Source organism: Octodon degus, unplaced genomic scaffold, assembly GCF_000260255.1.
Source record: "Octodon degus isolate 3935 unplaced genomic scaffold, OctDeg1.0 scaffold00006, whole genome shotgun sequence".
NCBI classification, from domain to species: domain Eukaryota; kingdom Metazoa; phylum Chordata; class Mammalia; order Rodentia; family Octodontidae; genus Octodon; species Octodon degus.
The window spans coordinates 27894084-27917322 of record NW_004524582.1 but is presented as its reverse complement, the minus strand read 5'-3'; positions in this window follow the sequence as shown (position 1 = coordinate 27917322).

Below are 23239 nucleotides of genomic sequence, written 5' to 3'. Positions count from 1 at the left end.
TTAATTTATTTATTTATTTTATTGAGAAAAATAGCAATGAGACAGTTTCAAAACCGATTAGTAGGACAGTTTCAATAATATATTGCATATTGTTGTCTTCATAGTGGTTATTCATAGTACAAGATGCAGACATGATATCCTGTCCAAACGCTATTAGTACAAATCTATCTTCTCATTGAATTAAAAGAAAGTAGCTCTATATCTACCCTATTTTGTATATATACAGGTACAAAATGGTCCTTCATTTATATCCTCCTTTTTTGTTTAGTTTTGTCAGAGATAGGTATTCCATTGCCATTTAAATTTTGTAAGTGCGTGAATTCAGCAAATTAATCCAATATAGTCCCATAGTCCATAATAGTAGTGGGTTACCTGTAGGACTGGCAATGTCAGAAGTTGTTGACTTGAGCCTTTTACAGCTCAGCCTATTAACATGGCTTTACCTTTTATACCTCATTTCTATCCTTTTCTGCTTTTTATACCTCATTTCTATACTTTATACTTTTCTATGGTTAAGACCAAGATAAAGCAAGACCTATATAACAAGGAATGTAACTTTTGTATCTGATAAGGTCAGTCAAGTCCCCTCAGGATTTATCCTGTAAGCCTGTACCACAGTTTGTAGATCCTTTGTCAGTGTTAGCCATGTAGATGAGTCACGGCCATTGCTTGGCCAGTGTGCTCTCTGTGAAAGCCTGAGAGAATGTTTTCTCTCCATGTGACTCTTCTTAGGCACACTCTACATCATCACTTTTCTCTGTGGCCCCATAATCTCCTTGATCAGAAAATTGGGGGCACAACTGAGTTACAGGATGTTACAGTACAGGTTCTCCTATGTCCTGAGTCCTCACTGACCTTGAAGGACTAGGGACAAAATGTTGGCTGTCCTTGCAGCCCTTTTTCTCTAATTTTTGGTCTGAAAACATAAGTTGTTAACCCTCCAGAAGAGAAGCTTAATGATATTATTACAATGTAACGTAGGCTGTTGAGCTTAACCTCACTATCTGTAGGAATATCAAACATCTTAGACATAGCATGGAACAGGTATTTTCCACCTAGTATTGATATGTTCAACTTTAAATCCCTACAGAATGTGAAGAAAAAATAAAAAAATAAGTATTTTAAAAAGGATTAAACAATTACATATTTTTTAAAATCTCATTATTTATTGTTTGGTGGTACCGGGGATTGAACTTGGGACCTTACACTTGCCAGACAGGTGCTTCTACCACTGAGCTACCTCTCCAGCCCATGAAACTTGTTTATTTTATTATTTATTTATTTATTTATTTGTGGTACCAGGGATTGAACTGAGAATCCTGTGCTTGCCAGGTAGGCACTTATTCTAATGAGCTATCTCCCTGGACCCCGAAAGTTTTGGTTTTTTTTTTTTTTTTTTTTTTTAAAGACCCATTTTTGGTGTTAGTATTGCCTTTTCATTGTATTAGAAATTTCATATACTAAAACAGGCTTTATATGAAATTCAAATTTCAACTGAGCATCCTGTGTTTATCTTGCAGCCCTGCCTCAAGTACACCCAGGAAGCATGTCACTAAAGATAGCCCAATGGATTTTATTTTGGACACACCCACATGCCTTGCTTCTCTAGACAAGTGGGCAATGGGGACAAGAGGTGAAACCTGACAGGGAGTTAGGGTCCAAAGGTAAGTTCAAACTCGTGTATGTCAATTGCTTGAGATGGAGCACAACAGAAGTCCATTGTGTGTATGGGGGAGATTCCAAACATCTGAGACAGGTAGGGACGCTGGGGGGGTCAGTCTAAGTGAGTAGGACATAGGGTGTGGCCGATTTCCATTCCAGGGATGATGCCTGTTGGCTGCGCCCATGGTAAGTACCGTGGGCTCCCTAATCTTGAGCGTGCTGGTGCCACGGCCATGCTGCCTTTGCAGATGTCATCCGAGACCCCTGCATTCCCACTTAGGGAACCCCTTTCTCTTATCCTGGTGATGCTTAGTTTATTCATTTCTTTTGAGAAGAACCAAGGGAATCAGTTTCCAGAGATATCTGTGGTGTCCCCTGTTGGCTACACTGTCCTCTGGTCACAGTTTAGAAGGCTACACTTCCCACCAGCCAGAATTGGGTGGCTTAGCATCAAGGATAATGGTGTGTTTTGGAGACAGCGGAGTCTGATGGCAGTCACAGGTCAGTTTACGAACATGCAGAAACAGACCGCAAGGCTGGAATCCTAATTGGGAGGCCCATCCTGGAGGAATTCACACAGTCCACAGTACTGACGCATCTGGGCACCCACTAAATATGTTACTGACAGTGACATCAGCCATGAAAGGAGACACAGTGATTCCTCATATAATTCCCAGAACAGAGCCATGGATTAAACAGAAGTGTTGGTCCCCTTCAGGAAGACCCTATAACGCTGCTGGACATGTATCCACCATTTTCCCAAGCCTCCCTCTCAGGCACTGACAATCACCTATAAACATACCTGTGTACCAGGAAAAGGGAAATACCCATGTCCTTCCAGGGATTTTGGGTGCAGGGGGCCAGACACCATGTGTCTCATGTGCTTTCATGATCATCTTCCATACTGGATGGCATACAGGCCGGGTGAGGATGGTATCTCGGCCTGAGTCCATGGTGTAGGGCTGCTAGGTGCTCAAGGCCCCATCGATGTCAATTTTCCTGGTATTGCAGTGGATGAAATCAGCGTGAAGGTCCTTAGTAGCAGGCAGAACTCCCACAGGAGGACCTAGACCGTGGAGTAGAACCTATATAAAGAAGCAGCTAAACAGAAGCCTCTGGAATTACCCATTCTCCAGGGCAAGACAGTGAAGTTATGTTACATTATGTTGGGTAGACCATCCACTTGTGCAATTTGAGGGTCACCCTCAAAGACTTTAAGGATATACAGTTGGTGGTCCTCATTAAATCCCCATTATATTCACTAGTCTACCTTCTGCATACACAGATGACTCATGATTGATATGGAAGGAAAGTGTAAACACTATCAAGTGGTAGTTTGGTCATGATGATTGAATAATTATTGTATAGTGACTTTGCAACATGCTAGTTGGCATGTGGCTACTGATTTGGTGACTATATTGTTTGAATCCTGTAAGAGTGGGAGGCTGTTTACATTTACGTGGGACAGACAGTGTATGAGGGTCTTGTCCTAGGGAATTATACCCTTTCTAATTATGTTCCCTCTAGATATATAGTTTAACAGTTCCCTTATGACATGAATAGTACACAGAATATTATGATAACACATTATACTTATGCCATCAGGATACTCTGACCTGAGAAGCTAAAAACTGGCATGTTTGGTAAAGTGTGTGTGCTGGGGGTAGAATCGATGCCTACAAAGCTTCAGTAGCCTGTTTTGTTGGCTAAGTTTTGGGGGATACAGTGGTTATTATATCTTGTATGTAGTTTCTTCTATGAATCAAAACAAACGAGTACCAAGTAGGTCTTTTGGGTTTGGAAAGTGCTTTATGCTGCGCTCAAGAATACTGTTCCAACCCAGTGATCTAGTTGCTTGGAGGGCTGCCAGGTTTGCAGGGCCCAGAGCAGGAAAGCCATCTGGAGCAGATGAGGCTGCAGTTATAAGTGGCCCTGCCACCCAGACTGTGTGACTGCAAGATCTCACAGTTCTGGAGCAGGGCAGAAGATGTGGCCGTGGGCCTGGTATCATATTTGTAAGTGAAATATTAGCCCACCTCCGTGGCCATTTATGTCATCCCTGTAGTTGATTTATGCTACAGTGACTATCAGGAACTGTATTGGTCAGGGTTTTACTTAGAGGAATAGATATAATATAAGGAACAGATATTAACACAAGATTTACAATGTACAAGGAATTACAAGGTTGGCTTACGACAGTCAGCCGCAGAGTCAGATGGAGGAGTGTGCAGAGTCTGCACACCCCAAACTGAGGAGTTCAGTCCCAAGGTCTGAAGCTCACTGCTATGCTCCGTGCAAGTCTCTATTCATCAGCTGATGGGTCTGTGAGGGAAGACTGAAGAGTCTGCGACGGAAGGTGGAGGATCCAAGCCGGAGGTGGAAGAGTCTGCGCTGCAAGCCAGGCGATGATGTCCAAGAAATGCGAAGACTGAAGCTCCTCCGACGAAGTGATGAGAGCGACTACTTCCTCAGCCCCTTTATATGGTCTCTTTGTGCTGAGTCACTCTGGGGGCAGAACCAATTGTGTCCCAGGGCGGGACCCCCACCAGCCGGAAGTGCACTGTGGAATCATCCAGCCAAGTTGACACAATGTATCAACCACTACAGGCACTGAGCCCAAAATATTTATTATCTGGTTCTTTGAAGGTGTGTTCTGTCCTAGAGCAGTAATAGCTTTTGGGCTTTAGTGGGCATGTGCACTTGTGTGTGCATGTATGCATACACGTGTATGTGCTCCATTTCAGGCAGTGACCACCACTCGTAATGAGTCCACGTAGCACCAATATCTTGTTGTCTGTCTTCTCAATTAAAAAGAAACAAAACTTCTTAGAGAAAAGCCTGATTTCAAAATGACATGGACAAAGTCAGCCTGGAGCCTCTTGTTCGGAAAGCAAGCGTGATAACCAAAGAAATTTGGGAGCATAAGTAAGAAAAACACGCACAGGCCAGCCTGGAGTAGGCACCACTGGATAAATCTGGGGAAACTGGAAATGAAATGACACCAATGAATGATATACATTGAAAACAAGCATAAATCTTTCCATCTACATAAAGCAAATGTATAAATGAGAAGGGAAAGTTTTTCTTTACAAAAAAAATATGAATAAATGGAAGACAGATAGAGCTCAAAATTCAGCAATAGATTAGCTGTGGATGAAAATTTTGAGGAGAGGGTTACATGGTCCCAAAACATCTCTCTGCACATTGGCTATTGATTACTCAAGAGAAAATAGAAGTTCAGAGTGGAGGGACCTCGCTGGCACCACCTGAGAAAAGGATTGGGGTCAATGTGACTGGCCCCAGGGCAAACCGGTAGCCCGTGCCCTCTGGGAAGAGACCCTGGGAAAGATGCGTCATGGTATTGTGTGTAGTGGGAGTCAAATCATGAAAAAATTCAGATCAATTCAAATTGTTGTGCTTTGACATTGACAGGTTTTCATTCTTCAGCAACATCAAAGGAAGGGTGAGGCACTGAGCCAGAGTAAAGACGTGACAGCCACTCGCACGTGTGGTCTGCACTGCAGGAAGAGGCGCTGAGACAGACATAATTAGTACAACTGATGAAATTTGACATGAGTCGGGTGACGTCAGTATCCTGAATTGGATAATTACACTGTGGATATGTTTTTAAAAAGCTCCTGTTCCCCAGAACACCCATGGGATAAGGCGTTTTGATGTCTTCAGTTTAGTTTTTAGATGGTTTAGAAAAAGTATATATGTGCATATCCATAGGTATGAATTCATATGGAAATATATCTTATGTGTCTACATATAGAGCAAATTGGAAAAAATGTAAACTGTTGAACCTGAATGAAATTTGTATCGAATGTCTTACAGCAGTCATAAAATTTTCAGTAGTTTAGATATTATATGAATATTAGAAGTTTGAAGCTGGACACGGTGGCATACACCTGTAATTTCAGCACTTAGGAGTCTAAGGCAGGAAGATTAAAGTTTCAGTCCCCACCAGAGCAACCTGGAGAGGCCCTGTCTCAGTATAGAAAACTTGAAAAGGGGCTGGTGATTCTACCTCAACATGAAGGCCCTAGCTGCAATCCCTAGTTATTCAAAAATTAAGATTTTTTTAAATTATGCAAAAAACATGAGTATGGGAATGCAAATCCAGAACAGAGTGTCTTTGGTCACTCTAAGGAGCCAGGACCTTATTCTAGAGAGCTGTTGGGGGTTATGGGAAGGGCACTTTGGAGAGTTGACTTTGGCCTCAGTATAGAGGAGGAGGAAGACTGGAGAGCAGGAAAGGAGGAAAGAAGATGAAAATAGTAGCAGTCCCAGTGCACTTGTGCAGTGGTCTTGGGCTGATAACGAACTCAACCCAAGCAAACACCAGCACTTCTCGACATAGATCCTGATGGTCTTTAGTCCCAAAAGGCCGAATTAAGAAAATTGCACCTGCATTCATCAACTAACCCATTCTCTCAGCTTACAGACATCTGGAGACAAGAGCCATGGCCTTGTGGGTTCAGGTTTTCTCAGACTTCTCTGTAAGACATGACTTTTACAATGACTGTAAGTGAATGAATCTGAATCTATTACAGTCTTGGTCAAAAGCCTTCATGTCTATTAGAAATTTATCCAGAGCTTTGAAGGACCTAACTCAAGGCAACTTCAGCAACTTCACGAGGCTGGTAAATGACTGTTTTGCAGCCTGATAAATTGACTAGAAGGCAAGTGATCCCCTTCCAAAAGTGCCTTCATCTGCCTCGAAGAATGTGGACCAACAAATGTAGGAAAAGTTAAAGAGTCTGTTTCTCCAAGAGTGGTTTGTCTGTTGTCCTCAAAACCCACAAACAAGGCAAGTGATTTGGACTCATGCACTTTGTGTGTTTTTCCAGAAAAGGGTTGTGTGGCAAGTTCCAGCCCTTTTCCGTGGTAGCACAACCTCATATGGAAAAGGCAAACAATACCCTAGAGTGAGGATTAATGTATTGGTGTTGTGCTCAAACATCCAAACACCTCCTCAAAGTAAATGAAGAACTGGTCTTGGAGCACCAATAGGCTCCCGGCATTAAACAGAATGGCATACCATGCAGAGGGGAAAGCATGCAGGCCGGAGCATGCACTGCCCCAGTGTAGGCAGTCATCCCCCAACTTGGTCCCCTCATCTAAGAGGTTTATTAGAATCTCGTGAAGTACTTGGATGGGAAGAATGACAAAGCACATTCAATCTTTTCTGAGAGTATGGCCAGTACATGATGAATATTTGCTATTAGCAACAGAATTAGTGATATATTTGATACCAAATATTGGTGCCACTCCCTGAAAATAATGGTCATTACTCAGACCTTGTAACCGAGGTTCAGAGGCTGAAGTTTAACTGCATAAACACCAAATGCAGTCCTATAACATCTGAAAGTAAGGCTTTCTTTTTCCAATCAAGTGTTAACTAAGAGAAGTATGGGGGCCAGCAAGATAGCCCAGCCATCTAAAATGCTTGCTTAGGCCAGCTTAGGCAGCCACAGGGGTTCAATCCCTGGCACCACATGCTGTGCCAGCCACCGAGTTTCAATCCCTGGCACCACGTGCTGTGCCAGTCCTACCCCAAGGCGAGCTGATCCGAAAAAAAAAATAGTTTGAGAAGTCTGCAGGTGTTCATCTCAACTCTGGGATCAGAGCCATATTGATACAAAGGAAGGGGGAAAAGGAAAAATACCTGGTACTGAGTATTTTCAATGAACGTGCCTTGCCCTACCCTCACCCTGCTCTCTCTTTGGATGCTGGTAATATCATGCCCAGGTCCCCTTGAGTCCCTTCATCATTTCTCTGTGTATCTCCTTATGCTGATGTGTTTCCTTCCAATGGCTCCTGATAATCTGTCAAGTCTGCTTCTAGGTTCCTGAAGCTGCCTGCCTTCTCCATAAGCAGAGAGGGAAGAAGTTTAAGATCGTCCCTGGCAAGACAAAAGCACCCAGATTCTGGGCCTAAGTTGGGTAAACTCTGAGGCTCACAGAGCAGGTCCTACTCATGGGGATCAAGCCAGAGGACTTTGCATTGTTTGGGGGTCCTCATTTTCTGCTTTGTCGTGGGAGTAGTTTTTGAATAAACAACTTACACATCCCTTCAGACACGAGTTTCCTACAGATTTCCTGAAAGTATTGTGGTTAGGGGTTCAGAGCTGGCTCTACAAAGCCCCCCTGGTGTGATTTGTAGAACCATAACCTATTTGTCTATGAAATTAGGCATTTTTTGAGAACTGAAAGGAAGTTATGGGTTCTCTCCCAAATGCAAAGCCCATAGTCCACCAACATCATTGCATTTACCTCCAGAGCTTTCAGATCCCACTTACACCATTAGTGGGTTCCCTCCTGGAAGATTTCTAATGCTCTGATTAACTCAGATTCTGAACTTGTATTTTCTCAGTTCTGCAACAGATCAACTTAATCAAGGACAGATTGTGAATGTTTGAGTAACTGTAAATTCTTCTGAAGCAAGAGTGCCCAGAACTGTTTTTAATTTGGTTTATTTGTGGAACAAAGATGTCATTTATTGCCAAGAAAGTTTGTTTAGAAATGAAGTCTTAAACATGGGGAGAACGCAGCTGGAGTGTCCTGCTTCCTGGGCCAGTGGTCCTCCGAGGACTCTCGGGAGGGATCAGTAGGGCGTGAAGAGGTTCCAGCTTCAGTGGTGCACCTTGTCAGGTTTGTGTTTGAAGATGGGCAAGAACTGTGGCTCAGATTCACAATTTTTCCTCCATTAAAATGGAAAGAAAAAGCCACTATCTTCCTCAGAGGTTTGTAGGGAAAATTAAGAGAGTGCGCTTGTATATTCCTTGGCACACGATTGCCTTCCTCTAGTTTATCTCTAGTTTATGACTCCCTTTCCTGTCTCAAATGGGGAAGGGATGTCCTGAGCTCTTTGCTCCTCCATCCAGAAATGTTCACATCGCTGCTTCATGGAGTCTTCAGCAGCACATGTTGCCACTAACTCCCAAGTGTCTACCTCCAACCCTGACTTCTCCCTTCACATTTGACAATTGTCACCAACCGCAGGGTGGATATTTTCCATGGAATATTTTTCTGTGGCTTTAGGCTGTCTCTTCTTTGGGTAGTAAGATAGTTTCCAGCCTCCATTCCATCCTACCCTCCGACATAATGCAGAATTATTGTTGGAGGCATTTTCTCTTTGTTCAGTTATTTTCCGGGAGTAAACATCTGAGCCATGCGAAGACTAAAATTTTCTAAGAGCTTACATGGTCGCCAATCAGCCAAGCCTGGTTGGCTACAGTGATAATTGGAACATGACGCCTGAATGTGTTGACCACTGTGGCTGCCGCAAAGATAATCTAAGCTGAGAAGACTGAAAGATCATTTGGGATTTTGATGGAGACTGATCCAGCTGTGGCAGATATAACCACATGATATTTCAGAAGCAACTCGAGCTCACATAAAAACGGGAGTAGCTTATATAATTAGCCCAGACTCATGGTTTCTAGCCCTTGAGACCCAACATGGTGACCTTCTAGACAGCTCTTTCCCGTGTCCTTGTTTGACTTATAGATACCAATGTGCACCTTACCTTCTCCTGTCTGTCTTGTCCCAACTGTGTCTTGCTCTCCACTGTTTCTTTTGCCTCTCATTTCTCCATTTCAACTCCCTCAGCCTAGTCCAGCCACCATGACCTACCTAGCCCACCATCAGCGTCGGTTAGGCCGAATTTGCCTGTCTGAGTGCCTCTCATGTTACCACGGTGGCATCGGAGGGAGTGGATTTCTGTTGAATGCGTGTGACCTCAGCAGTTCTCTGCTTTACGTGTTCTAAGATGTTGCCCCAGGTTCACCTCTAAGTCATTCACGTGGTGCCTAAAACCTCTCACGTACTCTTGAGCTATTTCTCAGCTTCCCACCATTACATCCAGAAATGGCCTGCCCAGAAAAGGCGCTCCTCGTATTCCCCGTGGGTGATGCTCCGCAGCCTCCCCTGGGTCTTTTGTGTCACCTCGGGACATGGGATAGTTGGTCTCTATTACAGTGTGGCTTTGGAACAACATGGAAGTGGGTACGAGCCACTGCTCCCGTGTGCACCAGCCTCCACCTTAGCCATCTCCATTGAGAAGTAGAGATGCTAACAGTAGCTGCCCATAGAGAGTATCTAGGCCGGCAGAGGGAGGAGACAGGCCGTGGTAATCGTTTCATGGTGGTGTGAATTCTTTTGTCCAGGGTGCCGTCATAGCTGTCTCTGTTCCAGTACTCTATTTTAGTCCGCTTTTCCATCATGGAGACAAACAAGGCCCACAAGTTAAAGAAATAGAGGTTTAATTTGGATCACAGATCCAGTGGCTTCAGTGTAGGCTCAGCTGGCTCCAGAGTACAAATTGTACAGCAAAAGCTGTTCGCTGCTGGAGGCCAGGAAGCAGAAATGGCAGGAGTCAGGGACAAGAACGTACCCATCCAGGTCCCACACCCAGGGCCCCACCTCTTCCGACCAGCCCGCCCTCCTAGCAGCACCGAAGCTGTGAACTCAACGGAGCCTCCGCAGATGAGCACTGTGCCCCGTGGGCCAATCGGCTTCCAAACACGCTTGGTGGCCGCTTTAGATTTACACCGTGGCAGGGCCTGTGTTCCCCGCTGCTTCCCTACTGCAGTGCAGCCGTAGCTCCCAGGACTCCTCTAGGGCACAGGTGAGGGTGTCTCGTTCCAAGTGATCCTTGGCCATCCCTGCAACTGTGTGTTCCTTGCTGGATCCTCAGCCTCAGCTCACCTGCGCCGAACTCCCTGAAGGCCAGGACGGCGTCATCGCTGCCCCACCTCCAGTTCCTGACCATTTCTGGGTTGCTGTGACTAGAAATGTTGATCCAGCATCTGATAAGAGGAGGGCACTGTGCAGCAGCCGCATTAATTTCCCTGGAGACCTTGGCGTGCTGGGTTTCATTTATTTTTCTAATGCACATAGTTTAGGGCTATTACACCTGTCCGCTTCTATCTCATTAAGCTCTGGCAGGTGAAATATTGGGAGAGACAGGGCTTGTGAGTACAAATGAACAACAACTTGACTTTTTTTTTGACAAAAGCAGTTCTTTTTTCATTGTTCACAGATCTTAGCATAATGGGTTGTGGGAATGGAATAGACATCTCCTTATATTGCAGGAGATTGACGAGGCTGAGCCAGAGATCTAAGACTGAGAGACTCGAGAAGGATGTTGAAGATCTGATTCCTCGCATCCTCCCATCCTCTCGCATCCTCCCATCCTCGCATCCTTTACCCCTAACCCAGTTCAGAGTGAGTGGTTGGGCCCCACGCTGCTCCCAGGTGATTACAGTATCTGGGAATTACTGAGTTGGGATTCGAATGCTAGGGGGAAAGTCTAGCAAGCTTTATATCTTTCAGAAGTCAGACTTCTGAAGGCTGCTTGTTTTTACAATGAGAAAAGCATGGGTATGGAATGAGTTTGAGTAGCTGGCTGTCACTTTTATAGATGAGGAAACCAGGAACCATGTAGGTGCTGCCATAGCCCCAGGATCACCCAGCCAGCTGCTGGGAATGCTTTTATTCCCTCAGGGCTGCTGGGCAAAGACCACTATGCTAAGGCGTACTGGACAACGGGGGGGGCGGGCAGCATGCAGGAGCACCTACCATGGCTTTTGCATACCTGGCACCTGGAAAAACTGACCCTAAAATGTCCTTGCCAGTTCCTTCTCAGAGTGCAAGTGTTTCCCCTAGGATGAATGTCCTACCTCCCCTGTCATTGTGCCCCACATTCTCACATCAGGGAAGAATTTTCTGGTCTGGCACGTGTACAAGAACAACACTCCTGCACCCTTCGCGTCGATTCACACTTGTCGGTGTGGAGCGGAGGAGGACGTAGTGCTACCGTTGCAGGCAGCTGAGGTAGAAATACTATGGGACGTCAGACAGGGCCAGGCCCTCAGAAGGAGCCAGGAAGGCCGGATACCTAGCAACTGTGGACAGCCAGACACTCCGGCTATGGACCAGACCTCAAGACAAAAGACCAAGCAAATGCACACCTCCCTCAGGACAGACAACAGGGATTGATATTCTAAATAGGGGTCTCACCTTGAAGAGGCCTAGAAGAGTCACTAACCCAGCCCCCTACCAAAAAAGCCCCTGTTCTGTATTCATGCCTGCTTGCTGTGGGACTCGATTCCCCATTTGGTCCTAGATTTAATCAGTTTTACCTGGGCAATTGTCCTTGTGCTCTTATTGGCTGACCATAGCTTTGTCCCACCTAGCTAGTCCCCATGCTTTCCACCTTAGACCCACCTCACCTCATGGTTTTACTGTAAAATTTCTAAAAAAAAATTTTTAAAAGTCAGTTTCTCAAGGAACCCACTCGGGTCCCCTTTCGTCTCTCTCGGACAGGAGCTTTCCCCCAGTAAATATATTCTCTTAATCTCCATTGCTCTTAGAAGTCAGTCTTCGATTTTAGACAGCACAAATCCAGCCCAGGTATCTTTCAGGTTGAGAGTTTGGTTCCCCTGCATCACTGCCACGTTCAGGATGCGTGGCTCAGTGTGGCCTGCCCCCTTGGTGCTCCTTCCTTCATTCGCTCGCACTGCTGACGGATCAGGAATCCTTTTTGTGAGCGACTGTTGACAGTTGCGAACAGTCCAAGGGAAGAACGCCTTTGCTCCACGTGGTCAGAGCCTGGGTGGCAAGCCTCTGTATCAGTGTGAAATATCAGGTGTGGATTAGGACCACGCCTAGGAGCGCGCCCAGGGGCTACCTCCGCCATCTGGCTGGTGAGCAGTGAATTTATTCGTTTAATTCTGTTTGACTTCTGAGTCACCACTTAGTGGAGGAAGGCTAATTAAGAATGTTGAGAGGCGAGAGCCGTTGGCCCGGGACTTGGAGACGCACGTTCTAGTGGTTAGAAATAAAAGCAGCGTGGAGCAAGATCAAGGCTTAGGCTGAGCCAGGGGCAGGACCTCACAGAGCAATAGCTGCTGATGAGTAACAGACACCCACTTCTCCGCTGCTGCCCACAGTGAGCAGCTGTTTCTGCTCAGTCCGGCTTATTAGGGTGGAGGAAGCGGAGCCCTGAGGCGCGCCCTGCTGACCTGAACGACTCAGACACGTGCAGGCCTTCTCTCGGCGAAGTGCAGCTGTGAGAGGGATTATGGAATATGTGGCTCTGAGGTCTATTCCAAACGTGGTCGTCTAGGCGTTGTTGGACACTCCTGATTTTACTGTTTCTTAGACAAATGTGCAGGCCAGGCTGTAGTTCCACAGAGCCAAATCCAAAGGGCTTAATTCTTGCAGGCTTTGCCACAGCCCAGGAAGTTAACTCCAGGGAAAATTCAGTTCCTGCTTAAACTCTCTATAGCTGTACTCCAGCAAGGGTGGGAAACCACTCAGCTAAGAAGCAACACTCAAATGTAAAGCAAGGACTGCTTTTTTATTTTTTTTTAATTGAGACAGAAATGGCAATGAGACAGTTTCAAAATCGATTAGTAGGAGAGTTTCAATAATACATTGCATATTGTTGTCTTCATAGTAGTTATTCAGAGTACAAGATGTAGACATGATTCCTTGTCTAAACACTATTAGTACAAATCTCACTGAACTAAGAAAGTAGCTAAATATCCTATTTTGTATATACAGATTATATATAATGTATATTTTTCACTACAAAATGGTCCATTTATGTCTCCCTTTTTTGTTTAGCTTTGTCAGGGATGGGTATTCCATTGCCATTCAAATATTGTAGGTGCATGAACTGCAAGGACTGTTTTGGGCTTAATTTGAACAGTACATTTTAACAGGTGTACTTAAATGCAGACTCAGCTTTTGGGCCACACTAAGGAATTGTTTGTGATTTTTGTGAAATTTAATTTTTTACTTCTGTAAGAAAATGCTTAGCTTTTAAGAGATGCCCACTGAATTATGTAGGAGCACACACCGCATAGCTTAACAATTCAAAGGAAATGCGTTAGATGGCAGATCTCTAAATCAATTTGAAGTATTAGAAGCCTACAAAGAGCATATATGTAAATTAGTTTTCTAAGTCTAATAATAATAGCTTCCATAATAGAAATGATGATCATAACAGTATACATAGTAACGACATATTACTATCCATAATAGTACTATCCAAAATAAAAACAGTAATAATAATGGTATCCATAATAGAATCAATTAAATGAAATTCTATTTGGCTCAAAGACTTGCTTTATCAATAGTCCAAAGGAGGGAAACCTCATGGAAAAGACATTTTAAAAAATGCAACAGCTATTCCTAAAAAGTAATTATTAGTGGAGGTAAATTTCATTAAAAAGTTTAAAATTAAGAGCATAATATGAGAAAAAATAAAACAAAACTTTGTAGGCTAAACTAAGACTGTTCATCTAGGATTGTGCTTATTTTCTAAATGAGCCTAACTGAATGACCTGTTAATTTTAAGGACAATGTTTTAGAAGGAAGGTTTCTGAATCAAAAGTGAACTATTAGAAAAATACATGTAAACTATAACACTTGGCAAGTTCTTTCTAAACAACATATTTTTTCTGTCCAGAGATATAAGCCTAGTTGAGGGTAAAATAAACTAAAAGTCCAGAAAAGTATTAATATTAGAACTAATATTAGTACTGATTAGTATTACCATGAGAGCATCAAGCAAAACAGTTAAATAGAAGCAAATGAAAAGGAAAATAAGTTTGTTATTTAATATTTGCAATAATTATTTCTAAATCTTTATACTAATCTTCCATAAAATTTCTTTATATTAATCCTATCATCTCCTATACAGATCGCATAAGGATGGCTAGTTAATGACTTGGTAGAGTATTTAAAAGATACACAAATACCTGGCAAGTGCAAGGGCCTGAGTTCAATTCCCAGTTCCACAAAAAAAAAAAAGCAAAACAAAACAAAACAAAAAACCACAAACAATGCAAAGAATGATCAAAAATATGCTGTGTTTAAATTTTTAAAATTTAGTACAAAGACATTGAAAAAAAAAAAAAACCCACACACTCACACATTGCCACTAGTCCCTCTCCATGTCCTCTATCTTGCTTTAAACATTCTTATCCCATCATTCTTTTTTTTTTTTTTTCTTGTACTTTTCGGGCAAGGTCTACAGGGTGTTCAGGGTCTCACTTCTAGATCAGCCTTGCAGTGATCCCCCTGTTTACAGTCTCCCAAGAGCTGAGATTACAGGCTCTCGCTGCCACGCCCAATCTCAATTGCTGTCTCGGCGCCCCCCAGGGATCGGGGCTGGTACTGCAGGCCCGAAGATTAAACTCCTGCCCCTGGCATCTGCTTGAGCAGGCCAGGCGCTTTAATCAGCTGAGCTATTTGGCCAGCCCTGTCAATATCCTGAATCAATTCAAAACATTTACCTTTCACAGTGATTTTTACTTTGGGGAGGAGCCAGGAGTCACATGGTGTGGGCGCCGGAGAATACGGCCCTTGAGGACGCACTGGAATGCTTTCCACCCGCCTCTCTGTTGGATGACTGCAAGCAGTAGCATTCATCGTGTGATTTCATAACATCTTGGAAAGACACTCATGACAAAGAACTTCCAGAAGGCTCTTGAGCTTGCCAGGGAAGCGCTTATTCCACTGAGCCATCTCCCCAGCCCCTGCCTTTTAATAAATTTTTAAAAGTTAAATATTTACTATATTTTCATCACCCCTTGTAGATCAGTAACATACAGTGAAAGAAAATAGCATATTTTCAGTACCAAAATAAAACACACCCACAGGAATAAGAAATATACAAATGGCCGATATGACCAAGCCTTGATAGCACCGAGACTTTCTATGTCAGCACATGATTCTTCACCTTTTTTCTTAACATGTCAAAAGAAATTTCCATAAATTAGATCATCAACCCATTATAACCTAAAAAAATATGTACCATTTAGAAGAGCAAAGTTTAGTTGAACATTTCCTAACTCAATTGTTTAATTTATCTGCAGGAACAAATATGTCTCAGGAGCACAAGGGCAGGAAAAGGAGAAAGATAGGTAATGACGGGTGGGAGCAACTCAAGGCTCGCAGAGGAGAGCTGAGGCCGGGACGCTCGGAGTGAATGAACTGAGACGTGGGTCTTCGGGAGAGTCTGGTTTCCGCGCTGGGCCTGTGGGGCTAAACAGGAAATGTCTTCTCTGTGCTGAGAGGCCCTGACTGGGCCTGGCTATCTGTGAGCACAGGGCAGTTTTGCTGAGGCCTCCTTTCCTCCTGGAAGTCCAGAATTTTTGTGTATGTCCGGCAGACATGTACCTGTGACAAGCCCCAAGTCCAAACTCTGGGCAGCAAATTGCTAATGAGCTTCCCTGGTGATGGGGCATTGTGTGCGTTGTCAAGCTTACTGAAGGATGAAGTAAGCATGTCCTGTGTGACTTTATCATGTGGCAGGACCCCTGGGGGTAGCACCTGGCTTCCCCGTGGACTTCTTTTGTCCGTGTGGCTTCTCCTGTCGCCCACTGTGTAACTCTTAGTCATGAGTATGGCCATGTGCTGTGTCCTGAGTTCTTGGAGTGAATCATCAAACCTGGCGACAGTCTTGGAGACCCCCCAAACAGACTGGGCCTTGAAGGAGCTCTTCAAGAAGATGGAAAGAAAATCGAGGGAAAACTTGGAGAGAGGAGAGAAAGAAAAGTTTAAACTAAAATGATTGATTTTTGAATGCTTTGCAGCAATACTAAAATTAAGATGTAACTCATATGCAGTTTACAAAAACCAAATAAAACAATCTGGCCAGTAGGGTAGGTGATGAACATTGCCAAATTGAGGCAAGAGGCTGTGTGTTACTCTGAGTGTTTGTCTTAAAGGCCATATTGTAGACTAAATGTTTAAAATATAGATGCCAGATAAATTATACACATATATACTACTGTGGATTGAGGGGATTCCCCTTAAAGATAGGCTCAAGCCCCAAATGCTATATCCTATGAATATAACCTTATTTAGAAATAGTCTCTGCAGATACAATCAATTTAAGCCGCATCCATAGTGAATTAGAGTGACTGTAATCCAGTACGACTGGGCTCCTTACAAGAAGAAAGGTGGCATAAGATGCAGACATCTGTGAGAGAAGGACGTGGGAAATCGGGCAGCGATTTCAGTCCAGCCAAAAAGCGCCAGAGAGCAGCCACCAAAACAGGAAAGGGAGTGTCCTTTTCTGATGCCTTTGGAGGCAGCATGGCCCTGCTGGGACCTTAATTTTGTACTTGCAGCTTCCAGAACTGTGAGAGAATTTCCTTGTGTTCCAAAGTGGAAAGTGAATGCAGATGCACACATGAGCCCAACCGCGGCGTGCAGAACCCTGGTGGGCATGTCCTCGTCTCCAAGTACCCAACTGTTATTTTGTTTTGCCATCTAGAAATAGCGGCATAAAATAGAAGCATAAACACTCAAAGCCAAGTTATAGTTCAAGCAAACTCATCACTGACAAAGAAGTTGGCAACTGAGTGGACTGGGTTTTGGCTGAGCCCTCCCCCGCTGCCCACAGAAGCCTGGTCGGGCGAGACAACAGAGCTGGCCCGAGCTCTGCAGGCCACCGCCAAAGGCCGGAAGAAAGCCCAGCTACACACGCGAGGTGGCTAAGAGCTACTGATGCGGTAATTCGTTTGTTTGATTGATAGGCTCTAGTCTGAAACCTTGACAGGTTTATCTTCATAATAAGGTGTGGTTTTTTTTTTTTTTACTTTTAACATATGTCACTTTTTATAACTGAGTGCTGGCAAAACATCAAATTTGTTATGTGCATCAAATTTTCTTTCAATAGGGTAACAGTGTCCAGATGATTAATAGGATAAATATGTACTTGGCATCAGCATTCCATGCAGCTGATTTTTCTTGTTTTCATCTTAGCTGAATACTAGTTATGTTTTATGTGAATGATCTTCACATAGCTGTGCTTTATTGACAGAAAGGATCTTATACACTGAAGAAAATGTAAAAAAAAATCAAGCTTGCATGTTTTCAAACAAAGTTAAAATATTAACAATTATCTTAAAATTAATAGAAATGAGAAATAGTTATAAATATAAAATCTTTAATTTTGAGTTATTTAAATGCAGAAACATTTAAGTTATAAATGGGTCACATTAATTTTTTTTCCATTTATGTATGTGGCACAGGGTCTCACTACACAGCTCAGACTCGCAATGATCCTCCATTTTCCAGCCTCCCTAGTGCTGGGATTACAGGCATATGCCACCACGCCCGGACTCAGTCGCAGCTCAGTGTGCCAGGGGGCATGGCTGGCAGGGCATGTGGGATCAACCTTTGGTCCCTGGGCTTGCCAAAGCAGGTGATTAGTCTACTGAGCTATCTCGCTGGGCATATTTTTTAATAAAAAGTGCAACAATTATAAATCTAGTATTCAACATCTAGTTGTTAAAGCAGAAAATTGATTCTAGGCTTTATATGCATTTCTAGCTCTACATTTAAAAAGATGTAGGAGTAAAGTGAATTATTTAATGTTGGGGCACATTTCTCAGCTGCTAAATATCATTATGTAAATGCTGCAGTTATCTGAGAGTACCTCTGGTGCTACATGCGCAGCGTAAAGCAGTGAAAGGAATGTTCCACATGAAAGGGAATTCTTTTTAAGGAACAATAAATTACTTTCATGCTTTCTGAATAGAAGGGCTGGAAAAGTTCTTCTCCTTCCTACTCTGAGCATGCCCTGCTGCCTGAGGTGGCCTCCAAGTGGTCCAGCCCGTGCACCTTCATGATATTCATACACAGTCATGTGTTTTCCCAGCCCATCCAGCAGGAGCTGTGAAGAAGGGCTTTCCTGGGCAGAACGGTGTGTTTGTGAGAATGCGTGTTTGTGAGAATGCATGCCCAGAGTGATGCGTTACATTTCGCCTATCTTGAAGCAGCAGATTCCAGTGACTGCGGTCTGTGTGAGTTCTTTAAGCATATGTATATACGTGTATGTTAAGTACATGTGTGTATGTTGCATGACACTTGAGGCCTCCCAAATCACAGAACTTATGGAAGGGGCCTCTTGCGTGGTTCTGAAGCTGGGGGGCTGGGGAGGATCTACGGAGCTGCAGGAGGGGAACCAGGCCAGTGGGGGGCTGGGGAGGATCTACGGAGCTGCAGGAGGGGAACCAGGCAAGTGGGCGCTGGGGAGGATCTACAGAGCTGCAGGAGGGGAACTAGGCAAGTGGGTGCTGCTTAGAGCCAGCCAGGGTTGAGACCTCACCTATGGTAGGCTGCTCATTCAACATACTGGTAAGAGGCCACTGAATCTGAATCCATGCCTCAATGAAACCACAAGCAAACCTATTCATACTTGGCTTTGAGATCACTATAGTTCCAAATTCAGGGCAAGTCTTTACTCCAGTTGAGCCTAACTGTTAATTTAGGTATTCATGGAGAAGAACAAAGGAGAAAAGGCATTTTTTAAAAAGCTAGATTATGAAGGAAAAAAGGCTCTTCTGTGAAATGTTAGCATCTCTCTAGCCACATAGTAGTGGAAGAAACCAAAAGAGATACATCACTCTGGATAAAGTTTTAATTCTTGCCTGGCACCTGAGAGCTGAACTGAGGTATACTTAAATATCAGCGTCTTCATTACCTCAGGCATTCTTATTTCAAACGATCTTATATGAAGATCTGAACGGAAATACATATGCTTTCATATGATGTTGATCAGCAGAATATTCTTGAGAGAATAAATTGTCTTTGCACCAGCCAAAAGGAATATTTAATATCTCCAAACATTTTTCACTTTTCCACCGCTGGATTGTTGTCATGGTTTATATGCCTTTGTCCCCGCAAAGCCTCATGCAATCACTGAGGCACATTCATCACAAAATTACAGTTTGTGATTAATTCATGATCCAAGGCTGGGATTATGGGTGTGAGTTCTGCTGGGACTATGGGTGTGAGTGCTACACCCGGCCTGGGGCGGACAGCCTGAATGTCACGTGAGAGAGACAGAGACCCAGACTTGCTCTCTGTTGCCATTGTTGCTGCCACTTCTCCACTTTGCTCTCTGTGCTTTGCCACCGCATGAACTGCTGCCCTCTGCTATGTGTTTCTCTGCCTTGGAGCCCGCTGGTATGGACTGAAACCTCCAGTAACTGGAGCTAAATAAACGTTTCCTTCCTTCCTTCATTTTGGGCGTTGGGCATTTGTCTTAGCAGTGAGAGAAGAGTAATTGAGCTTTGTACACGTTCTTTCTTCTGCCTACAATGCTCTAGTTTTTGTTAGAAATTGTTTCAATGCTTTCAAATATCCTCTCCAAACTTCCTTCTCATTCCTAGCACAAACTGCCTCTGTTTCTCTCAGCCATCTCTATATTGTCTTCAGCCAGAGGTCAGAAGGAAAGAATGGGTTCTTTTTTCCACACCTTTCCGTGAGTACTTGGGATCACCAGCGTTCCCTCTCCACTATAAAACCTCACAGTGCACACAGCAGCATCTACCCTAAGCGCTCTCAAAAACCCCAAATTAGTAAGTAGCAATCAAGGAGTCCCCAGAGCCGAAACAATTGGCAAAGAATCTTTGGCCATCAAGTAAATGAATCCCCACACTGGCATCAAATTCGGAAGTGGGCATTGTCCCTCTTGTAGAGGACAAATGTATTTGACCCTCTTTCACCTAACCAACTTCAAGTCATCTTGGTTGCGGAGTGACGGGGTGGCTCAGTTCTCAGTCCTTGTGTGGCCACAGATTTGCAATACAAACCTAGGTCTGGATAGTGGAGAAAAGTGAAAGAAAACAACACATTTCAGTTTAAAGAGTTGCAAATGGCTGATGAAATGTCAAAGGCATTAACACAAACAGTTTTACGAAGCATTTCTCTCAATGTTCTGAGTCTAGCAAGTGAAAATTATGCAGGCTTCTCTGGCTTCATTTGTTAGTGTAAATTTAAACACCAGCAGAATTAAAAACACACTCCCAAGAGGATTGACAAGGCAACCCCAGATCACACAAGGCAATCACATTTACAAAACGAATCAAGGGGAATTGTGAAGTTTAAATGTAGACTATAAGAGGAATTGAGCTGCGTCAAGCAGCCTGCAAACAACCTTATCCAGCCCTTTTTATTACAGGGATAGTGCTGGAGGGCAGGAATGGGAAAATGCCCTACAGCTATTTGGACCAAGTTGAGGTAAACCAAAGTACATTAATGGTCTCAAATATAGTTCCCTGAGGGTAAAAGACCATCTGGGTAACAAGCCCAGGCAATGATGGCTCCTCACCCAATTAGCATGGTGTGGAGCTTGAAATGAATATTTGCTGTGGAGCCCTTAGCTGCATGAGTGTGGAGCCTTCGTTAGCTTCCCTGCCAGCATTAATTAGCTTAACTTAGTAGAGTTAGGTATGACAGATGCGGTATGTGGAGCAAGGTTTTCTTGTGAAGGTTTCCTCTTATAGAAAGAGGAAGTTCAGATGCAATTCTCCAGGTTGCTGGAGTCAAGAGTGGAGGAAAAAAAGATTAGCGATTCTTGGACAGATCTGAAGGTGGTTGGGAAGCGAGATATCCTACCTAAACCACCTCAGTGGTTCCCCACTGAGTTATTACCTTGGGGACACTGGACATCTCCATTTGTGGCAGAAAGACAGTGGCTCTGGAGGTCTACAAGTGGCCAAGAAATGATTAAATGTGCCCAGGTGAAAGACCTCCGTGTATAGTCCAGCCCTGTGTTTTCTGGTTCTGGAGTAGTTCTAATGCTTCTGGAAGGTAGTATGTGGCAAAGATATATGTGATTTATGAACAGAACATCATGGGATACTGAAATGGGGAAGGAAAAGAGAAGGGATAATTCTCCATGTGAACGTGTTTCTCCAGGAGGGAAAATGAACAGAGTTCAAGGAGTCTGACTTGGGATCTCATCGCTGCTCTTCCCAACTTGGAATGGCCTGACTGCAGGGGTGTGTGAGCCTCCTTCATTCACCTCTACTCAATTCTGACCTCCCCAGAGAGGTGCTCCTCCAACACCATGTAGAATTTGCCATCTTCTCTGTTAGTCACTTTCCCACTGGTGGGAAAAAGTACTTGGGTTGAAGATATTTCCCACCATACCCCATGCTTAGAGTCTCGCCTCTCTGTCTGTGATGTTACTTCTCTCCTACTTTGCCTTCTAATATTTGATCATTGTTCCTTGAACTCTTGCTGGATGTACACTGTTACCTCCCCTGAATGTGGAAGCTTAATAACTAAGGTAAGCACTTTACATATTTACTCTCACCTGAAAATATCCAAACTCGTAGTTAATATATATGGATATATATAGAAAATATATAAAGAATTATCCTTACTGATGTGAAAAAAAAAAAGATGCACTTTTTTAACTGTCTAAGGCAACAAGTTCCAAAACTACTGAGCAGCAGCCCAGGCTCAAATCCTGCTAGAACTCACAGCACGTTCTTGGTTTGGTGTAAATATTGGGTAAATCTTGGCGTAGTTCTGGGGAAATGCTAGAAGCGTGATAAATGTTTCTCTTTGGTTATCCTTGTTGATCAATGACAGGAGCACAGCCTTAAGCATCCTGGAGTATGCACCCATGTAGACCTCTAAGACAAAAACCATAGTGCACACTTCAGAGTGTGACCAAGGAGATCTGAATTACAGTGTCATGAGAGAGGTGTCGGCCAGAGCTTAGAACTGTTGTGGTAGGAGAGAGCTCTCCAAGGATCTTCAGACAGAGACATTCTTACCCTCAAGCCCTTCTGTCCTAGAGCGCTTTTCTGGCAATGTGTCCACATGGTCATGCTTTCGTACAGTTCTCCAGCGTGTGGTGTTTAGGCACAATTGGGTAAGCTCTCAGCCTTTCCCCTCTGACTCTTCCTCTGCCACACTTTCCCTACCTGTGGGTGGCACTGTGGTCCTCTGGGCCCAATGAAGCAGAAGTCTAGCTTGGGGCATGTGTCACATGGGAGTCCTATGAATGGGTCTCGCTAACTTTGCCATGTCCAGGGACAGGTGTTGCTGGCCTTGATCTCTAGGTCCAGCCTCCAAGGGTCCTCTTGTCACCTTCTAGAGGAATTCGTTGAAGAATTGTGATGCCAAGGTTCAGGACAACAGGCTGTCCTGTCATTCCAGTGTGATTCGTGGGGCCCCCCAGGAGAAGCACGCTGGAGTGAAGGAGAACGAAGCAACCGGGTATCTACGAAGCCAGAAGCTTGGCTGGAAAATTCTCCCAGTGAACAGATGGCAAAATTATAAGCAGAATGTTTTGTTTGCATTGGCCCTTGCCCTACGCTACTCTAAATGCAGTCCCTTATCAGAAATAAGTTGTGTTTCATACTTTTCCATAAAATATCGACTTATTCATAATGAAACTGATTACAGTGATCAAGTAACTAAAAATGCTACATTATTTTTCTATTTCTGTATAGAAAATATTACAAAGTTGCCCAAACTTTTCATAGGATAGTGAAGGGAAAGTGGATAAAATGCACATGAAAGGCATCATTGGGGCGTGCATACTTTTTTGAAGTTTATTTTATTACTAAGCTTTTTTTATTTTGGAAGTTGGTATATCTCTTTTCATTCTAAATAAATCTTCATTCTCATATATAGTGTTACATTATAAATTTGTATTATTTTTCTTGAGGGTCCAAAATTTGTGTTAACATGTGCAGGAAGCTAGTTCTGACTGTCATTAGTAGGCATAGTCATTTCTA